The sequence below is a fragment of the Dermacentor variabilis genome, chromosome 10 (genome assembly GCF_050947875.1).
Source record: "Dermacentor variabilis isolate Ectoservices chromosome 10, ASM5094787v1, whole genome shotgun sequence".
NCBI lineage: Eukaryota > Metazoa > Arthropoda > Arachnida > Ixodida > Ixodidae > Dermacentor > Dermacentor variabilis.
In genome coordinates this window covers 69,479,765-69,499,158 of record NC_134577.1, presented here as the reverse complement: position 1 = coordinate 69,499,158, position 19,394 = coordinate 69,479,765, and the positions used below count along the sequence as shown (strand labels likewise).

The 19,394-nt window shown below is 48.1% G+C and overlaps 3 pseudogenes; all 3 read right to left on the bottom strand.

Moving 5' to 3' along the window:
• Positions 1-605: 605 nt before the first annotated feature.
• Positions 606-938, bottom strand: LOC142559291 (putative ATP-dependent RNA helicase DDX5 pseudogene; annotated as a pseudogene).
• A 120-nt stretch (positions 939-1,058) lies between these two features.
• LOC142559290 (putative ATP-dependent RNA helicase DDX5 pseudogene) lies at positions 1,059-1,589 on the bottom strand (annotated as a pseudogene).
• An 11,995-nt stretch (positions 1,590-13,584) lies between these two features.
• On the bottom strand, positions 13,585-15,030 carry LOC142559289 (putative ATP-dependent RNA helicase DDX5 pseudogene; annotated as a pseudogene).
• Between the last annotated feature and the right edge of the window lie 4,364 nt (positions 15,031-19,394).

The following is a 19,394-nucleotide window of genomic DNA, read 5'->3' as shown; positions in this document are numbered from 1 at the left end:
GATGCAGCAGCAACTGGATAGAAATCCTTTCTTAGCGGGGATATTCTGTAAGTGTCCACCTAGTGGACATGTCCATTTCATGTGCTGCTGAAGTTCCGATCGGCTGAGCTAGGTTACGCGTGGGAAGGAAATGCACCCTGGAAAGGAAATGCGGAGGCCGGCAGTTTTAAGAGCACGCTTAAGGGCTAGCTTCGAGTTCTTTTAACAACCCGCCGTCACGCTGAGCACCTCACCGTCCCGCTGGTGTCAAACGTGTCGTCGTTTGGAACGACACTTTTTGCCACGTTGTAGAGTTCTGGCTCGACCGGCTGATTGGCATCCTGCAGAATTGCTATCAGGTTCGTGGCGTGCAATTGTTGGGTCGGAATGATGAAGGTGTGAACCACGCCTGGTTCACCTGATCGCACAACGTGGCTCGACCTGCGCGCGTAGACCTCCGAGCAGTCCGGGCTGTCGTAGTTAACGACCAGCCCCACGTTCTCGAGAACCAAGTCATGCGCAGCCATGCCCGCCGTGACGAGCACGCTTGACGTACAAGTCCGGAACATGGAAACGATCCAGTCGCGCTCCTCTGTCGTCGTCTTTCCGTGAAGGCCGACGGCAGATCATCCCCGGTGTCGCAGTTTCCACGCGATCTCGTCGGCCTTAGTCATCGTGTCGATGAACACAACGGCTTTCTTTGACTTTTCCTTGAGGACGTCGTCGAGGAGTTCGGCTACCTTCGCTTCCTTCTCTTCCTCCTCGCACACATCGACAGTCATTTCCACGCTGTTTTCGGCGGGTAGCTGCGCCGTCCCGAACTTGACTTCCACGTAGTCGTCGAGCAGGCCCTCGACAAAGGACTGGAGCTCTCTTTGCCAGGATGTAATCCACATTATTGTCTGGTGGTCTGGCCGGCAGAGCTCGGCAATCTTGCGAACATGCTGCTTGAAACCCATCGCCAGCATGTGGTCTACCTCGTCCAGCACGAGGTACGTACAGCGGCGCAGATTCACCTTGCCTTCCTCGAGGAAGTGGATGAAGCGTCGAGGCGTGGCCACGAAGATGTGGCAGCCCTTCTACAGCTCTGCGTACTGACCTTCTTTGGGCTCCCCGTTCGAGGCGCACACGCTTCGGAGTCCAGCGTGTTCACTCAATTCTAAGGCTGTGTTGTGAACCTGCTTGGCCAGCTCGCGCGTAGAAGCCGGCACGACGGTGATGGGTCCGCCTTCCTGTTGAAGGGGCGGTTGCCGGCTGACATGGATGACCGTAGGCAGGAAGTAGGCGAGCGTCTTGTGCGATCCCATCTCTAGGATGCCCAGAAGATTGCTGCACCTGAGTGCGATGGGCCAGCAATGCGCCTCGATGCACGTGGGAGACGTGTGATCGCGTCGGGACTCGATGCTTTTGACGATGGATTCGGGGAAGTGGGACCCTTGCAGCGCAAGGATGGGCTTGGGCACGCTCTTCCCTTTCACCGAAATTCCTTTGGCTTTCCTGTAGGCGTCCACTTCGGCCGATGACCTGCTTGTCGTAGCCGGGTGTTCCTCGTACAGCTTCTTCTCGAACCTGCTGCAGCTGGATCTTCTTCCAGTTAGGTTGTGAATCATCCAACCTGGCTTTTGCGATAGGCATCACAATAGGCATCGGCCCCATTCCACCAGTTACAAATCGTGTTGTATGGGTAGTCTCCCCGGGCTTTGACTAAAGACGGTAATGGATCCCAGATGTTCATTTCGTTCCTCGCTTCAACGGGACGTCCTCCGCGCTTTCTTGATTGATTGATTGATTGATTGATTGATTGATTGATTGAAAACTTTATTGTTCCACAGAGCTGGGATGCCCGCCTCTTAACGTACACGTAGGTAGGGGGGGAGGACGAAGCAGTCCCCGCGCGTTGAGGACGGTGAGTCTTCACGGCCTCAACGGCCAGGCGGATTGCTCGACGCTGGTCGTCTTCACCCTCGCTCTGGAGCAAGGCCTCCCGGGCTTCTCTACTGTCAATGTTTTCCTTGGCCCCTGGGGAGCCAGCACATTCCCATATTATATGGTCTAGCGTACCTTTCTGCTTACAAATTTTGCAGAGGGCGTCGTTATAGTCCCTCGTCTGTGTTAAGTAGATCCAATGTGGTGATGTATAATTGTTTCCCTGGAGGCGTCGCCAAATGCGAGCGTCTTCCAGAGAGAGAGAGACCGATGCGGAGGCGGAAAGATTCTTCTTTCGGCTTTGTAGTGACCGACAATTTCCCTGTACGTGATCATGCTATCTTTTATCCCTGGAACTGGCTGCTCTAGAGTTGCCCGTTGGTAGAGTGCTCGGGCGAGCTCGTGAGCGGCTTCGTTGCCTGGGACTTCTTCATGAGAGCCGAATGGAGTCGCTTGTGACGTCGGCGGCGGGACCTGATGATGGTTGTTGGATTGTTGTTATTAATGATGATAATGATGTCATAGATTGTGCCGCAAGCCCTCTAAGATTGACGAACCGGGAATTTGTAGGCGCTGGCAAAATTCATTATTAGAAGATATCTTGTACGCCAATTACGCGAACTTCGGATTTCATAAAAAAACAAAAAAGTGGACTTAGGTCAGATGCAGATGAAATGTCGCTTGAGTTGAAAATGAAAGGAAGAAAGGAAACCTCCAATATAGAGATATCGAGAGAAAGTAAAAAATAATAGTTTCAAGCATTACGCCAATAACTTATCTTTAATAATACCCCTTTTTCATTTTCCTGTGCTGCCCTCTGACGCACGCCGCTGAAAACATTTTGGAAGGGTCCCGGGGCCTTCGCCGGTTGATTTCTGTAGCTGCGCCCACGTTGAGTGCGCGTCGGCTGTACGTTCTGTGGATCGCGAATCATTATTAATAACTTCTTCGGGACAGCATGTCGTTCCTGAAGCCATGTAGCACTGAATGACTACTGGGTGAACAGGCCTGAGTGCGCTGTTCTGCAAACAGTGCGGTCGATAAAGGCACGCTGAGTTCCGTTTGGCGACACTGCTGCCTTGGAATTTGTCACTGATTTCTGCACTTGGACATCACTTTTTGTATTCTTTTAACACATTATTTAGACGTTTCGCAGATTCAAAAAGTCTTCGAGCGCAGCCCGTCGGATTTATTAAAGCGGTGCACTTTTTTACATCAACATCTACAGCCGCAGGACGTTGTTACCTTCTGTGGAAGAGGTCCATCACTGATATGAAATGGTGTCAAAATGTAGCAAAACATGGATATCTGCGCCTACGTGCCTTGTTGTTACAGCCTGAGACGAGTCAATATGAGCGGCCGAACCACTTAAACAACGGCATCTGTGATATACATATATTACGGGATGTTAATTAACTCATTCTCGCTTTTCTTTAACTAGATCATACCTTCAGTTTTAGCGTGCCATAGAGCATTATTAGAGAAAACTATGCTCGCTTAAGTGCTCATTTGTAGGCCATGTTCTCTCACGAAAACGCGCGGATGCCATCGCTCACACGTCGCTGGTATAAATGAGCGAGGCGGTTGTTTATGCTGCTGTATATCGAATACACCGCCTCTTGTTTGCCGCTTGACGCAGAGGCAAACAGTGCATCTCTGAAACGATGGTCGAACGATGGTCGGCACGCTGATTTTGCCGGTGCCTTCGAAAAGAAAGCCTGTCGCAGTACAACTGGCGCTGGTCGGTTGCGTCGTTTTCGACCTGGCATGACAAAAAGGTTTCAGTCACGCACAATCGTCGGTCAATCATTGGAGTGAGCCTCCTGTCGGTCTCGTGTATCGACCCAGTGTTTCTGCGCCTTATATACGAGTACGTGCAGTCAGGTAAGCGCTGCCACCACCAGCAAGTGAGGGCCGGCGCTGCAAAAAGACTTCGTCAGCAACGTGATGTACTTAAGTGTCGCCCAAGTGTAACGCACGGGTTTTCCGTTAAATCAGTGAGCCATTCACGAAAGGCGGCAACTACTAGGCTCACGGTGCAGTCCGGACAACTCGGACGATGGCCTGGCCGCTTTCTCTTTTAAAGTGGAGTTGCGGTCTTACGCTACGCACGTTTTCGGCACCGCACCGACTTCGAGCTACCAGTAGAGTTTCAACGCGGTACGCGGCACGAGTTTTGGCCGCAGCGCGCGTCCGAGTGCTTTTTTTTCTTTTTTTGGGGGGACTTTCCGGCGCGCGGCCACGCGCGCGTCCCTTCCAAAACGTTTTGCGACTAATCCGCTAGGGCAGGGCGCATGCGCCGTCGCGCCATGAAAGAGGCGGATTGCACTTGTAGTACGTTGGTATCTTTTGCGCAAGCATATCGCCGAAACATAATTTAATAATGCCATAGTATGATAGAATGCACCAAATAGCCATCAATAAACTTGGAACTTTCAACATCGCTATGAATCCTCAAGAAAGACCTCAAGTATACATCAACGGCAGCGTAGATTAACTACGTCAAACAGTCATCTTTCTGGCTCTGAAGTATCAGTTTAGATAACAGAGACCCTGCAAAATGGACATTTGACTAGTATTAAACCGTTATTTTGTGTTTTTGTTGAATAGCGTAAGAAAGAAGTTACAGTTTAGCCCATAGCGCGCAGCAGTCAGACAATAGCCGTCGAATGTGCAGAGTAAAGTCTTTTACTCTTTCGTGTGCTAACGGTTAAAGTCAGTATACAGATGCGCTCTATCAATTTCCTGAAGACAAAGAAACCTTCCACGTATGTCCCCATGGGCAAAGTCCAAAATACGGGCGCGTCTCTCAATTCTTCAATTCGTGGCACTTGGCCAAGTCTGGCCAACTAAGTACAACTGATGGATGACATCAGTTTTACCCGCCGTGGTTGCTCAGTGGCTACACTGTAAACGAAAATAAACTCACCTGGGAGTTTTTAACAGGTGATGTGCTCTAAAACCTCCCCTCCTCAAATATTTACTCCGACGTATGGGAGCAAAACAGCGACAATCCCTCGTTTCACTCCGCTGGCTAGCTGCGGGAGTATTAGGGCGACATGACGCGATTTTACTCCGCTTAAAAATCTTGTTCTCCCGTGAAACTCCGACAGGGAGTTTTAATAAACTCCCCTCCGCCGAAAGAGGTTGTTCACGTGGCGCTTCCCATTAGGCTGTGCGCCTCGGCAGCGACCGGGCGCATTCGGCGGAGTCAGCAGTGTTCATGGCTGACGGTTTGTTTACATTTGTGAAGTGTCGTTCCGTGACAGCGTTTCGTCAATTTGTTTCCCGTATTTCCTTCCAGAAAGTGTTATAGGCATGCCTGAAGCTCGCTGTTTCTCAGCTTCAAGTACGTTAGCTGTGATCACTTTGCTGACAACGATGAATGCAAGAGCAACGTTTTCAAGTGCGGAAAAAGGCTTAGGTATACCTCGAAGCTGCTCACTGGCTCGTGATGTCGGCTCAGATTCTGACTGTGTTTTCGTGCGGCGTGACCCTGGCTTGTGTTCTTCACTACGTGAAATACGACTTTTATGAGCTTTTGGGTACATGCTGACAACGTTCGGTGTAACGTTTGAAAGGACCGCGTAGCAATGGCAACAGCTAGCAGCCACTGTTCGAGCGACGACGTCCGTGCTAGTCGCACATGAATGGCGTACCCCAAGTTCGTTGCGGTGCTGTGTTGCCAGTGAAAAAGATCGGAGTGCAAGCAACTGTTTTTATGTATCTACGAACGGATATTCTCACCCGAAGAAAAACGGTAGGACATAAGTATGGGTACTGTAAATAAAGCTTCTTATTGAGCGATGTGCATCGAATTGTTATCGCCCATATAGGTTTTGGTCACGCTGTTGCTTCCGATATTGCATTAACATTACGCTCTATCCGAGACACTCATTTAGACGCATGCCTGCTGGCTCTGAGTTTAAGGATTTACTCGACAGATCAGCGATGTAGCTCCTTTTCACAACCGAGAGATATTGCTTGGACGCGGAGCAAGTAGTGCGGTGTATAAAATGTATGACTGCGCATTTTTCGGTGTTACGTCGGCTGCTGCGCGTCCTGCTCACACGTAATAATTTGTTGCTACGCTACCACTATATAGCAAAAATTTTAATTTTGCTATGAAGCAGAAGCACTTACATTTTTCTTGATTACTGTCTCTAACGCACTACTTTTTGACCGCGAACGTAGGCAGTGTGCGAAGTCGCTCCAGCACTCATAGAATGGCACGCTAATTCTGAAAATTTACGCCATTAACTTTTTTATCTCACTATTCTGAATTAACAGTTTTGTGTTGATTAAGGTATTCTGTCAATATCAGAGAGGCACGTCTCGTATGAACGAGCATGTGAGTCGTAATTCTGAAAACAGCACAGCTGCTCCCTAGGCGGTTTCGAGGCACACAGTGTCGTGGCTATATATATACTGGCACCGTTGCTTCTTGAGTATCGCGTGTACGTGGGATGTCATTCAAATTTCTGCATTGGGCGTTTCTGAAATGTTTAAGTATGTCATGATATATGTGCTTTCATTTACTTGTTTCGTCGCATTTGACGCGGTCGCGTGTGCATATTTCGAAATTTGACCGGCAGCCTCTGGATATAAAGATGTTCGCGCAAACTCACGCGATGCCTCTTTTTATACTCCCGTTGCACCTCGAAAAAACTCCGTCCATTGCAAAGCAAAAAAGAAACAAAAGATAGAAAAAATAACTCCCATAATTCCACGCAAAAATTCCGCTCACACGGAGTAAGAATTCTACTCCGATCATACGGAGCATAATAAACTCCGAACCGGGGGGTCGCTAGAGGACAAGCGTTATACTCCCACCTCGGAGTTATTTCCGTTTACAGTGTATGGTGTTGGGCTGCTGAGCGCGAGGTCGCGGGATCGAATCCCGGCCATGGCGGCCGCATTTCGATGGGGGCGAAATGCGAAAACACCCGTGTGCTTAGATTTAGGTGCACGTTAAAGAACCCCAGGTGGTCAAAATTTCCGGAGTCCTCTACTACGGCGTGCCTCATAATCAGGAAGTGGTTTTGGCACGTAAAACCCCAAATATTATTAAGACATCACTTTGTACCATTTTGCGGTGAGCTCCAGGAACCATGCTGCGGTTTCAGCTTCTGGTTTGAGCACTTTCTTATTAGGCAACGAATGGCAGCTGGGGATTCCTTGAAAAACTGAACCGCTATGCCGACCTTTATTTTCGTGAAATGGTCTTTGCTTACATGCGCTTTAGAAAGTTTGGGTGCAATTTGTAGCTTTTTGTCAGAGTCATACTCTGCGACAGCACGCACATGCTCCACCTTCACTTTGGTTGAGGGTAAGCCATGGTGCCAGACAGCTGCGTAGTTCAGTGTAAAGTCAACAGAGTTCAAAAGCTGAGCTCGAAAATTTTTTTATCAGGTGTGCAGCATCCGCAGTGAAAAAAAAAGTCGTTTCCCTCAAGCATAGGATGAGGAATTGAGCACACCGTGTTAGAATTCCTGTGACTAGAAAAACTTCACTCATGACACATCGCTCTGCTGGAGGCTCCCATGTCGGAGGTCACCGCAAGCACCCTCAGAGAAATATCTGCGCAAAGCTGCACGATTTCCAGCACAAAATTCTCGAGTAGACAGATGTCGACAGAGCTTCCTGTAAAATGGTACGCAATTACCTGCCTCCACCTTGAGTTCAATCCGACGTTAAACACTAAGCAACGACAGGCAGGTTCATCTGGCGCTGCAGTGAGTGTTTTCTCTCGAAACACGACGTCTTCAGCACGATCGAGTTCAGGCCCCTGGGAAATTTCCGTTCCATCTAGATAAAGCACGCAATCTTTTTCAATGTCTTCCACGCCCTCTGCTTTTGCTCTGAGCACGTCAATGACTTCAGATAAGATACCTGGCAGGAACTTGAGCCCTTGAAGACGACGGAGAAGAATCCCATTAGAAGGCAGCGGGTACCCAAGTTTTCTTAGGGTTTCATAGCCTGATGTTCCACTGGCGAATTTTATCTGAAGTGCTTGTTTAATTGTTTTCGATGACCAGGTGGCACCTTGGTTGCTGTTCCGTGTTATGGCTTGCATTTGGTCTTCATTTGGAAAACCAGTTTTTCTTTTCGCAAAATTCCACTGGCATTTTGCGACGTTTCAAGCTTCTCTTAACTGACTGATAACTATAATAACTGACTGATTTGCAGCACTTGCCTTGGTATGAACTTCGCGAAGTTTCACTCACTCTCTCTTCGCGTCCTGTAGCTGTTTATTCACTTCAGCAGACGAGCTGTCACTGCACTTTTCTCCCAACAACTCATCATGGGGTTGCACGAAGTGGGTAGGCAACTTGAATCATCTGTGGCGAAAACTGTGGTTTCTGTTGTGGAACTTGGGCGCAGTAAGTTGCTCATCTGACCTCGAGACAGCTCCGTGCCATTACTCGACAGCGGGTGCAATTCTTGATTTGCTGTCGGTTGCATACCAGCCATGTCGCTGACACGTTGGTCCTGAATTTCTCTCGGGGACGCATCAGAAACACTGGGTTGGTGCTGTGGAGTACATCTTCCTCCTGCTTCCGCAGGCTCCCCTTGGGGTGAGACTTTATTTTGGCGGCTTCCTGTGCTTAGGTATTGCTGAAAAAAGAAAAAAAAACCACAGACGTTGCATATCAGCTGGCACATTTTTTTAATCGTTTTTATTGCTACGTACGTATAGAAATAAAAATTTAAAAATGCGATATTGTCGGTAGCATGTCTCTGGGATGGCAGGCGCGGTTTATTCACCTCCCCAGAAACATTGGAGGAAACGAGCTATTTCACTGACCGGAGGTATGAAGAGCGTTTCGCTGTAATGTGCGTTTTTTTTTTTTCGTCTCCGAAGAAACACCAGGATAGTCGCTCCATATGGCTCTGAAGACGGCCGGTCATAACAGTGCTAAGCTAGGACACCAGTCTGGCTAAGATTAGAAGAAGGAACAGGATTAGGAAAGAAGCCTCGCAGACTTTCGCTAAGGCGAAAGTACGTGGCTTCTTACCTCTGGACGAAAAGAGCGTTGCGCAGCATTCTGCTTCGATTTTTTTGCAGCCGTCCGGCCGGTTCTGCTCAAAGGCCCTTTCTTCAAAAATGTGCCTGCAGTGCGTAAACTTGCAGTCATCAGACCGACTTGTTACTGTTTATATTGAAAGGGTTTCACACTAACCTTCTAAACAGCCCAAAATCACTAACAAAAACAGGGACATGCGCAAACAGTGATAAGTGAAATTTAGAGGCTCGTTAAGATATAATAAGAAAGAAGCCAAAGACTACCGGCTCCTTTATGAATAAACAGGGACATTGTGAGGAAATTCTTCGACAATATGAACTGAATGGATGTGTGCTTCCATGTTAAGATATTAAAGCTTCTCGCCTATGGTGACAGGTGTAACTCGGGTGGTGAGCCAAGTAATCCTTTTAAAAATGAACAGCGGCCCTCTAACATTACATGTGCGCTCAAAAAGGCAATGATATAGATCAACCCTGGTTTCTTCACAAGACTTCCCGCTTTGCCTCATGCTGTCCACAAAGTTCGCAGAGCCCGAACACAACAGCTTTCTCTTTCGTCTAATCTTGTCATCGCCATAAAGAAATTTCCGTTCTTAAACGGCCACGTAGTCACGAAATCCTCGTCACTCATCTTTTGCCAGGTATTTAAATAATACGCCGATCATCGAGTGAGGAAAAAAAAAACAGCGAACGCCTAGGCAGTGCTTGATCACGCGACTCGTACGCATTACCCAACTGTATGGCTTCTATACGTAGCGGTAACCACTAATTAATCGTCCATAAATGAGCCATGATGAGTCCTGACATGACAAGCTTGTCCTGACACACATGTGTCGTGCTTGGTCATACGCCTCATCGCACACCACCAACACGCGCGCGCACGAACGCACACACAAACACCCACGCACACCAAGTGCCGTCCAAGTTGGACAGCCGTACCAGAATAACAACGCTAGGAAAACACCTCAACGTATGTTACCACATGAAAGGCAAGGTTAGAGCTCACCTTACGTTCTACTGCACCATGTGCATGCTCTGTCCATTCTGAACAAAAACAAATTGTACAAGGCGCCGGTAGCAAAGAGCGCACGACGTACGCGTACATATTTACGCACTCGCGGCCCGTGTACAAGAAGCGATTAAGAACAAAGCAAATTTTTGTTATCCACGAATAGCCAATCGAGTTAACCAATCAACAATACAAGACGGACAAGCGCTACGGGAAATATCGCGCAAACGAACTGTCAACTTTACGAATGCAGAAATGGCATGAGTTATGACATACGCACGAACGGTCCGTGTGGGTTGCCACTTGTCGCGCTTTATCTTTACCACCCACAAGGAGCCGGTCAACATTTCGGTTCTTTCGGAAATCGTAACATCTTCCTTGTTCTTGTTCCCTAGTGAAATGGCGCAACCCACTCTGGGAGATCGGCCATGAATCGGGCGGTGAAGGAACTGTTAGCATTTTTTTTGTGTGTGTGATAAATTAGGGTGCAATGAAATAAGTATCCTACAAATGGGATTTGAAGTGTCTACTCTTACAGGATTTCCTGTGATAGGGAAAATGGAAATTAAAAAATTGGAGGACGCTTAAGCTTCGCCTTCAAGAGTGGAACGCGACAGCGTTCCCGTCGACCCGCCAAGGGGTGTAAGACAATGGGCTACGGCGCAGCGACTACGCGCCCCGCATCGGACGCGGTGAGCGTCGAGCAACGCAGCGTTCGGCGCGACAACGAAATGTGCGCCTGAGCAAGCGACGCACGCCTGAGCCTTAAAAACAGCTCGTTTCTAAGGCAACACCGCGTTCACTAGAGGCGCTTTTGTACCGCTTTGAAGCATCGAACTCGTGGCTCAGTGGTAACGTCTCCGTCTCACACCCCGGAGACCCTGGTTCGATTCCCACCCAGCCCATCTTGGAAGTTGCTTTTTATTTATGAAGTGCCTGCCGTGATTTATCGCTCACGGCCAACGCCGCGGACGCCGACACCGACGCCGACGACACCGGCTTTTCTGCGACACGAGCTCCTTAACGCTATCGCGTTAAAATGAAATTATGCAGATCCAATGCACACGTTGCAATCTAGGTGCAGCAAACCTTCCGTGAAGTGGTTAATGAAACGCTATTGAATGCGGCACATTTCATTCCTGCGTCTTTGGCGCAAAGGAAACTGGCTGACGCACGCGCTCTCGCGTCCATCTGTGCTAAGAAATGTGACAAACCTTATGTAGGTTTGTACGGATTCATTTCTCACTCTATTGACTTTAAATGCACCAGCCGCTCCTTGACCAGTCCTCCATGACTAGCCTTCGGCCAGACTAAGCCGGCGAGCGTGCTGAATCGAAAATAAATGTGTGGTACACAATGTTGGTGGAGGAATGTGAGGTAGCGCAGTGTGTCAGCCAGTTGACGTGTCGCTGTCCCCCCCCCCCCCCTTCTTTTTTTTCGTGGAAGGGACCTGGACGATGGGAGGGTGGGGGTGGGGGCGGATTATCTGCTCCACTGGAGGTCAACGAACTATCGTCTCTCTGGAAGAGAGAATAAAAGTACCAGCAGAAAATGATGCTCGTGAAAGAAAAAGAAATATATAAATAAAAAAAAGCGAAATAATGGTTGAAAAACAAACAAACAGAAAAGAATACCTAAGCAACATAATGAAAAATAACTAAGTGATGTTGTTTATTAGTTTGAACTTTAGCTTAGCGAATAGATTCTAAAGTCCCCTTTGAAACCTTTACGCCTATTGGTTGCAATGTCTCGAGCTTATGACTGAAGTATGTTTCTCTACATTTTCTGTCTCGCGCCGAACGGAAATTTGACTGTAAGGTGTAGAGTTTAAGTCCGTCAAAGTTATGACCTGGTTGCTCGAAATACTCGGCGATGGCGTTGGGAAGCTTTTAGCTGTGTCCGCGCAATGTCCGTTTAAGCTGACGCTCATTGGTCGCCCCGTTTCGCCAATATATTGTTTCTTACAGAAGGAGCATTCAAGCATATAAATTACATCCGAAATAGTACAAGTAAAGCTAGTTTTCACTTCGTGCGTATAAGTATTTGCGGTGCTTTTAATGTTGACGTCACTGTGACTGCCTGCAGGTTTTGCACATGGGGCGAGAACACGCTTTTATTTACGGGGGAATGATGTTGGCTGTTTAAAGTTTCTGTTGCGGTGATAGGTCACCCTTGGTACCACCGAGAGCGCTTTTCTCCGACGCTGCCTACTTGATAATATTGGGTGGTATTTTCGAAGGATGTTGTTTATGTTTGGGAGGGTATTAGAATGTTTTGCTATAAAGGCTGTTTCTTAGCTAATTCCATCTACTGCCTCTCCAATCTTGACGCGACGTCATCAGCCCTGTCGAGGGGAACTTGTGCATAGTTTCTCTCTACTAGCGTTGCTTTAAGGCCATTAAGGTGGTGGGTATAATCGTTGTCTTCGCTACAGATTCTTATTTTTCGGTTCACTTGTCCGACAAATTGCAGTGTCGCGGGTGGCGACTGTTGTAAGCCTAAATATTGCTGGCTATCCGTAGGCTTTCCGGTGAAATGTCGTTGTCAAATGAAAAACAGCATTAAAACTTCTTTCTGGGCGAGTTAGTGCATACTTGACATAAAAATTGTAACAGCGCAAACACATGCAACCACAAAGTACCAAGGACGAGACACAAGCGCTTGTGTCTCGTCCTTGGTACTTTGTGGTTGCATGTGTTTGCGCTGTTACAATTTTTATGTCAAGAAAAACAGCATGTCAGCACTCCTCGTAACTCAACAGCCGCGATGGCAGCCTTGGTGCCACTAGTTAGCACACGAGGGTTTATTAGCCACGTGCCTGGTCTCCTTATTTCACGGGCTACGTGACGCTATCGGGCAAATGAAGGATGTTCCACATCCACCCACCTTGGCTCTGAGCTGCACCGTCTAACACTCCCAGGACTAGATCTAGTAATCGTAAATGCCCAAGTAAGTGGACGGATTGATAGCCGTCGCCGTAGCGCAAGTGCAACGTTCGCGTAATGCGGAGGTTGTGGGTTAGGTCCTCACTGGCGACAACTGATCTTTCCTTTAGCTTTAATTTCCATTTCCTTTATTATTTTATACATTTCAATTTCAACCACAGCTAATTTCCCCTGTGCTTCCCTTAGCTTCATTGTCTATTGCCTTTAAGTGATTATTTCCTAGCGTGTGTTCTGTAAGTGTCCGCCTAGTGGACATGTCCATTTCTTCTTCATCTGAACTTCTGATTGGCTGAGCTGGATTACGTGTGGGAAGGAGATAGTCGCTCCTAGCCTATCAGCACTTCAGCAGCAGACGAAATTGACATGTCCACTAGGTGGACACGTACGCAATCCCTCCCCTCCCCCCCCCCCCCCCGCTCCCCTCAATCGCGCTCTGAAAGAATATGTGTTCCGAGCGGTCGATTCTGATCAGCCGAACGTATTATTGGTTGCTTTATTTTGTGTAACGTCTACTCTTCCATTAACTACCAGTAAAGAATTATAGCTTAATTTTTCAATCGTTATAACGGGTCACAGTATGTGACAGCAGTTGCGCGGAGGCCGGCAATTTTAAGAGCACTCTTCAGGGCTAGCTCCGAGTTCTTTTAACAACCCGCCGTCACGCTGAGCACCCCAGCGCTCCGCCGGTGTCAAACGCGTCATCGTTTGGAACGACCTTTCTTTGCCATGTTGTAGAGTTCCGGCTCGACCGGCTGATTGGCATCCTCCAGAATTGCTATCAGGTTCGTGGCGTGCTGCTGCTGGGTCGGAATGATGAAGGTGTGAACGACGCCTGGCTCGCCTGATCGCACAACGTGGCTCGACCTGCGCGCGTAGACCTCCGAACAGTCCGGGCAGTCGTAGTTAACGACCAGCCCCACGTTCTCGAGAACCAAGTCATGCGCAACCATGTCCGTCGTCACAAGCACGCTTGGTGTACCGTTCCGGAACACGGAAACGATCCAGTCGCGCTCCTCTTTCCTCTTCTGGCCGTGAAGGCCGACGGCAGACCAGCCCCGGATTCGCAGCTTCCACGCAATATCGTCGGCCTTAGTCCTCGTGTCGGTGAAGACAACGGCCTTCTTTGACTTTTCCTTGAGGACGTCGTCGAGGAGTTCGGCTAGCTTCGCTTCCTTCTCTTCCTCCTGGCACACGTCGACGGTCATTTCCACGCTGTTCTCGGCGGGCAGCTGCGCCGTCCCGAATTTGGCTTCCACGTAGTCGTCGAGCAGGTCCTCGACAAGGGGCCTGAGATCTTTTTGCCAGGATGTGACCCACATTATCGTCTGGTGGTCGGGCCGGCAGAGCTCGGTAATCTTGAGAACGTGCTGCTTGAAACCCATTACCAGCATGCGGTCTACTTCGTCTAGCACGAGGTATGTGCAGCGGTGCAGATTCACCTTGCCTTCCTCGAGGAACTCAAAGAGGCGTTGAGGCGTGGCCACGCAGATATGACAGCCCTTCTTAAGATTGGCGTACTGACCTTGCTTGGGGTCGCCGTTCGAGGCGCAGACGGTGCGCACGCCGGCGTACTCACCGAGCTCTGAGACCACGTGGTGAATCTGCTTGGCCAGCTCGCGCGTAGGAGCCAGCACGACGGCGATAGGTCCGTCTTGCTGTTGAAGGGGCGGCTGCCGGCTGACGTGGATGACCGCAGGCAGGACGTAGGCTAGCGTCTTGTGCGATCCCGTCTCCACGATGCCGAGGAAATTTCTGCAGCTGAGTGCGACGGGCCAACAGTGAGCCTCGATGCACGTGGGAGACGTGTAATCGCGTCGGGACTCGATGCTCTTGACGAGGAAGTCGGGGAAGTTGGACTCTTCCAGAGCAAGGATGGGCTTCGGCACGCTCTTCCCCTTCACTGATATGCCGTTGAAGTTCCTGTAGGCGTCCACATCGGCGGACGACCTGTTTGTCGTGGCCGGGTGTTCTTCGTACAGCCTCTTCTCGAACGGCTGCAGATGGATCTTCGTCCAGTCAGGCTTGCGAAGGAACCACCCAACCCGGCTTTTCCGAAAGACATCGGCCCCATTCCACCTGAAATAGAGCGTGTTATTTGGGTAGTCTCCCTTGGCTTTGTTTAAAGGATTCCAGAATAACTCCATTTCGTTCCTTTCCTCGGCAGGGCGGCCTCCGCGCTTTCGTTGGAGTCGAGCGGGATTGCTTGTAACGTCGGCGGCAGGACACGACGGCGGCTGTTGGAGCGTTGTTGTTGATGGTGATAATGACGTCATAGATTTTGGCGCGTGCCCATTAAGATGGACTGGCCAGGAATTTAACGTCGCTGGCAAAATACATTATTAGATGGTGCCCTGAATGCTCATTAAACGAAATTAGGAAAACATTAAAATAAAAAGGTCGAATTGAAGTCAGATGAAATGTTGCGTGTGTTCAAAATGGAATGGAAGAAAAGAAACCCCCAAAATAGAGATAGTGAGAGGAAGTAAAAAAATAATAATTTCAACTATTAAGCCAATAAGATAACTGGCATTTAACAACTGAACTTGTAGTACGTTGGTATTTCTTCAGGGAACATTTTGCTGAAACATAACTTAAAAATTCCATAGTACGATCAAACTCGCCAAACTGTCATCAATGAACTTCAAGCTCCGAACATTGCTGTGAATTCGCAAGAAATACCTCAAGCACTTCAACGGCAGAGTTGATTAACTATATCGAACAGTCATCTTTCTGGCTCTCAAGTATCAATTTCTATGACAGAGACCCTGAAAAATGCACATTTTACCTCTATAAAGCAATCATTTTGTGCTTTTTCTGAATAGCGTACGAAAGAAGTCCCAGTTTAGCACATAACGCGCAGTAGGGACAAAATGGCTGTCGAATATGGAGAGTAATTAAGTTATTTACTGCTTCGTGGGATATTGGTCAGAGTAAGTATATGGATGTGCTCGATCAAGTAAGCAAGCAAGCAAAGCACAGCAAAGCATAGCAAGGCACAGCAAAGCATACGCTAGAGTTTCTAAATCACAATCGTCATGCTCACGCAAGCAATAATCTCAAAGGGCTAGTTGGCGTCGGAAGGATGTGTTCCGCCTATAGTTCTTGTTCAATCCCTTATCGCGGATACGTGCCATGACATGGAAATCGCCATTGTCATCAACACGCGGACACGCTTTTTGGCCGATCCCCTTCTGTGGGTATGCCCCGCAGTGTGAAAATCAGAATCATCAACACGTGGCGATCACTGCAAAAAGCTTGTTGGTGTTGGCACGAGAAGTGTATACGGGCCGTGGTGCCCCAAGAAGAAGCACCTCAGCTCTAAAGCGGAACCTGCATATCCGCCTAAAGTATGAACGGTGCTTGTGATTGGCCGTCCTCTGTATGTGACTGTCATTGTGCCCACCATCCTGCGACTATGCACAATTGGTGAATGTTTTATTAAGGCGAACGCCTTAAGTGGCTTATACCCCCGATGGTCTGGGAAACGCGGCGTGTGGTGCAGAAAGTCATGGAACTCGCCTCACGCAGACACACCCTCGCGCCACTGCTCGCACATTCGTCATCGTCTTCTTCCGCAGCTGCTCCTGATGCCGCTCATCATGCCAGCGTTTCCGTACCCCCCCTCGCGTTCGCCGTCACTCATTCTGTCCCCATCGCAGACCGCTTTCAAGACAGGCTCGCGCGGCCGCGCCTTACGCAGCAGCCGCCGGAGTAGAACGCCCCCCCTCCCTCTCCTCTTCTCCTATGCGTTGCGCGCGACGGAAGATGGCGCGCTTCCTAACCGATTTTCTCCCTTAGTCGCGAGATTGAGCCACCATCGTCAGCTTACCCTCGCATGCTTTCACTCGCGCATACAGCATACGGCGCGCGGCCATGATGTTATATATCCCTTGGACTTGATATGAAGCATCGCGTCGAATGCGCCTGGAGTGCCCATGTCATCACTGTCACAATAAAAGTCATCTACCAAAGCTGTACTGATATAACTTGCGATGGGTAGGGCTTTCAATTGCGAAAAAAAGTAGAAAAGACGGTGACAGCCTGAAGGGGAAAAGTTAGTATTCAAATTGCTTGTTTTTGTAACTTGTATTAACTCCAGCTGTGAGTAGCATAAGTGTAATAGTTCATATGACTTTGTATAAAAGCACAATATTACACCGTGAGAGTGTAGGCGGGGATTTAAGGCCTGGCTTAAAGCGAGCCCCTTATACTAAGCAGAACCTTTTTGCCAACTAACGTGAAATGATCGAAACACTTCACGTGGTAGTCAACTGTAACATCTAAGTATAACAGTGTTCCTTTGTTGGTATCAGTCTGTTTACGCGTATACAGTGGCTGAGTGAGGTCTAATGTTTTTGTTAGGGGAAGGAACGATTGTACCGCTAGTTTTAGATGCATTTATGTATAAACCATTCGCAGACGCCACTGTTGAAACAAAACTGGCACATCTTGCAAGTGTGACATAAGTACTGTGCTACAAGAGTGATGAGAATGAAGTGTATTGTCGTCGGCATAAGAAAACTCGATGAATACAATAGGCAGGATGGCACATCATTAACATGCAGTAATGACAATAAAGGACGCAGGATTGCAGCTTGTGGCACCCCATTGTTAAGAGCTGCATGATGGGAGGGGTAGTTACCAGCAGATACTACTTAGTACCTGTTAAGCAGGAAATGTTGAGTAATGTAAAACTTGTACCTGTTAAACCATACAGTTGAAGCTTGCAAAAACACGCGATTACGGAATACTTGTAACGACCAGGCCTAAATCCCAAACTAGGTGTTCTTATTCTAAATATCTTTAGCGCAGTTGTAGCCATACTTGAAAAATGAAGAGTGAAGAAGCTTTAAGAAAGCATTATAAGTGTTCAGAATAAAAATTTTTGGACCAATAACCAGGCTGCTAGTAAGATGTTCAAGGCGAAAAGTATTATTGTTCATGACCAGCGAACCAAGGGAACTAACGCATACGGCATTTTCATGAATAACATTTTCATGTTTTATCCGTCACGGTAAATTAATAGTAATTTTTACTAGTATGAAATAATGCGGAAGAGTTACACACTCAGTAAAATAGACACATCGACACACTGCTGGCATGCAAAGAGAAAATTCCAAGGAACTTCCAAGTTGTCAATATGAAACTGTTTGAAAGTCGTGCTGAATTTGCTTGACATTTTGACTTTCACTGATAGGCTGTTTCATGTTTTTCGCGCCAGTAAACTCAATCATCCACTCACCGTAGGCATTGGAACAGGCAGGATGATTAAAATTACCGCTCGATGCATCCATTGTATTTCGCGCCGGAAGGGAGTGCAGTCTGAAGGGAAGGGGACAGCTTGTGAGATAACATGTTGCGTGCTACCATGGACAATTCGTAGTTCCGCAATGTTGTAAGAGGCATGACGCGTAGTTCATCAAAGTGGTTAGCTTTGCGTAGATTTAGATGTGGAGGACACATTGCCTTTAGTGCGTGCTGTTGTAATTAGGGTAAAGGAGTGAGGTAACTGATATAACTCAGCGTCCATGATCCGACGGAACAGAAGAAATTTAACATCAAATAGGCAAAAGTATAAGGATCGAAGAATGTTAAAAGGTAGAAGCTCGACAGTGTACTGTCGAAGTTTTAACCAGTGTGCAACACCTGAAAGATAGTTTTGTGCATACCTGTTCAATTTGATTTCACCACAACAGTTTTTGATCGAAGATAACACCTATCCATTAGTTTTTCGGTTACTTTATCATGAAGGGAAGTACAGAAATCAGTCCGTAATTACCCATGTCATTTGTAGTGACATGCCACTTCGCCATGTCATTTGAATCGCCTTTAGGTCGCGGGATCAAATCCCGGCCATGGCGGCCGCATTTCGATGAGGCCTAAATGCGAAAACACCCGTGCACTTAGATTTAGGCGCACGTTAAAGAACACCAGGTAGTCCAAATTTCCAGAGTCCCCCACTATGGCGTGCCTCATCATCAGATCATAGTTTTGGCACGTAAAACCCCATAATTTTATTTTTCATCGCATTGCTTCAGCGCCCGAATAACCATCGCGGTTCTGAATAGCTTTAGCAAACATGTATGTTTTGAAACAACGATTGAAAATGTAAACTAAGATTGAGGAAAGAGAGAGAGAGAGTAAAACTTTATTCAATGTAAATAAAATAAGGCACGATGGTTGGAGCCCCTATTCCAGGGCCCCACTGGCACGAGCGGCTCGCTGGGCTTGGTCCAGAAGAGCCAACTGGCTCTCCCGACCCTCGTCCGCAAGCCATGCCTCCCACTGCCTATTCCTCATTAGTGGATGTTGGTGTAATATGGGACTGTCTATGTGCGGAGGCCTCCTGGGGCACTCCCATGTGATGTGTTTTAGTGTGGGTGTGTCTGTGCACCACGGGCACTCGTCAGAGAACCTCGTGGGGTGTATTCTGTAAAGAAAAACAGCGAAGTCTTAATGTGTTTGCTGTGGATATTGTGAAGCCCTGGACAAGTTGATGTTAAGTTTT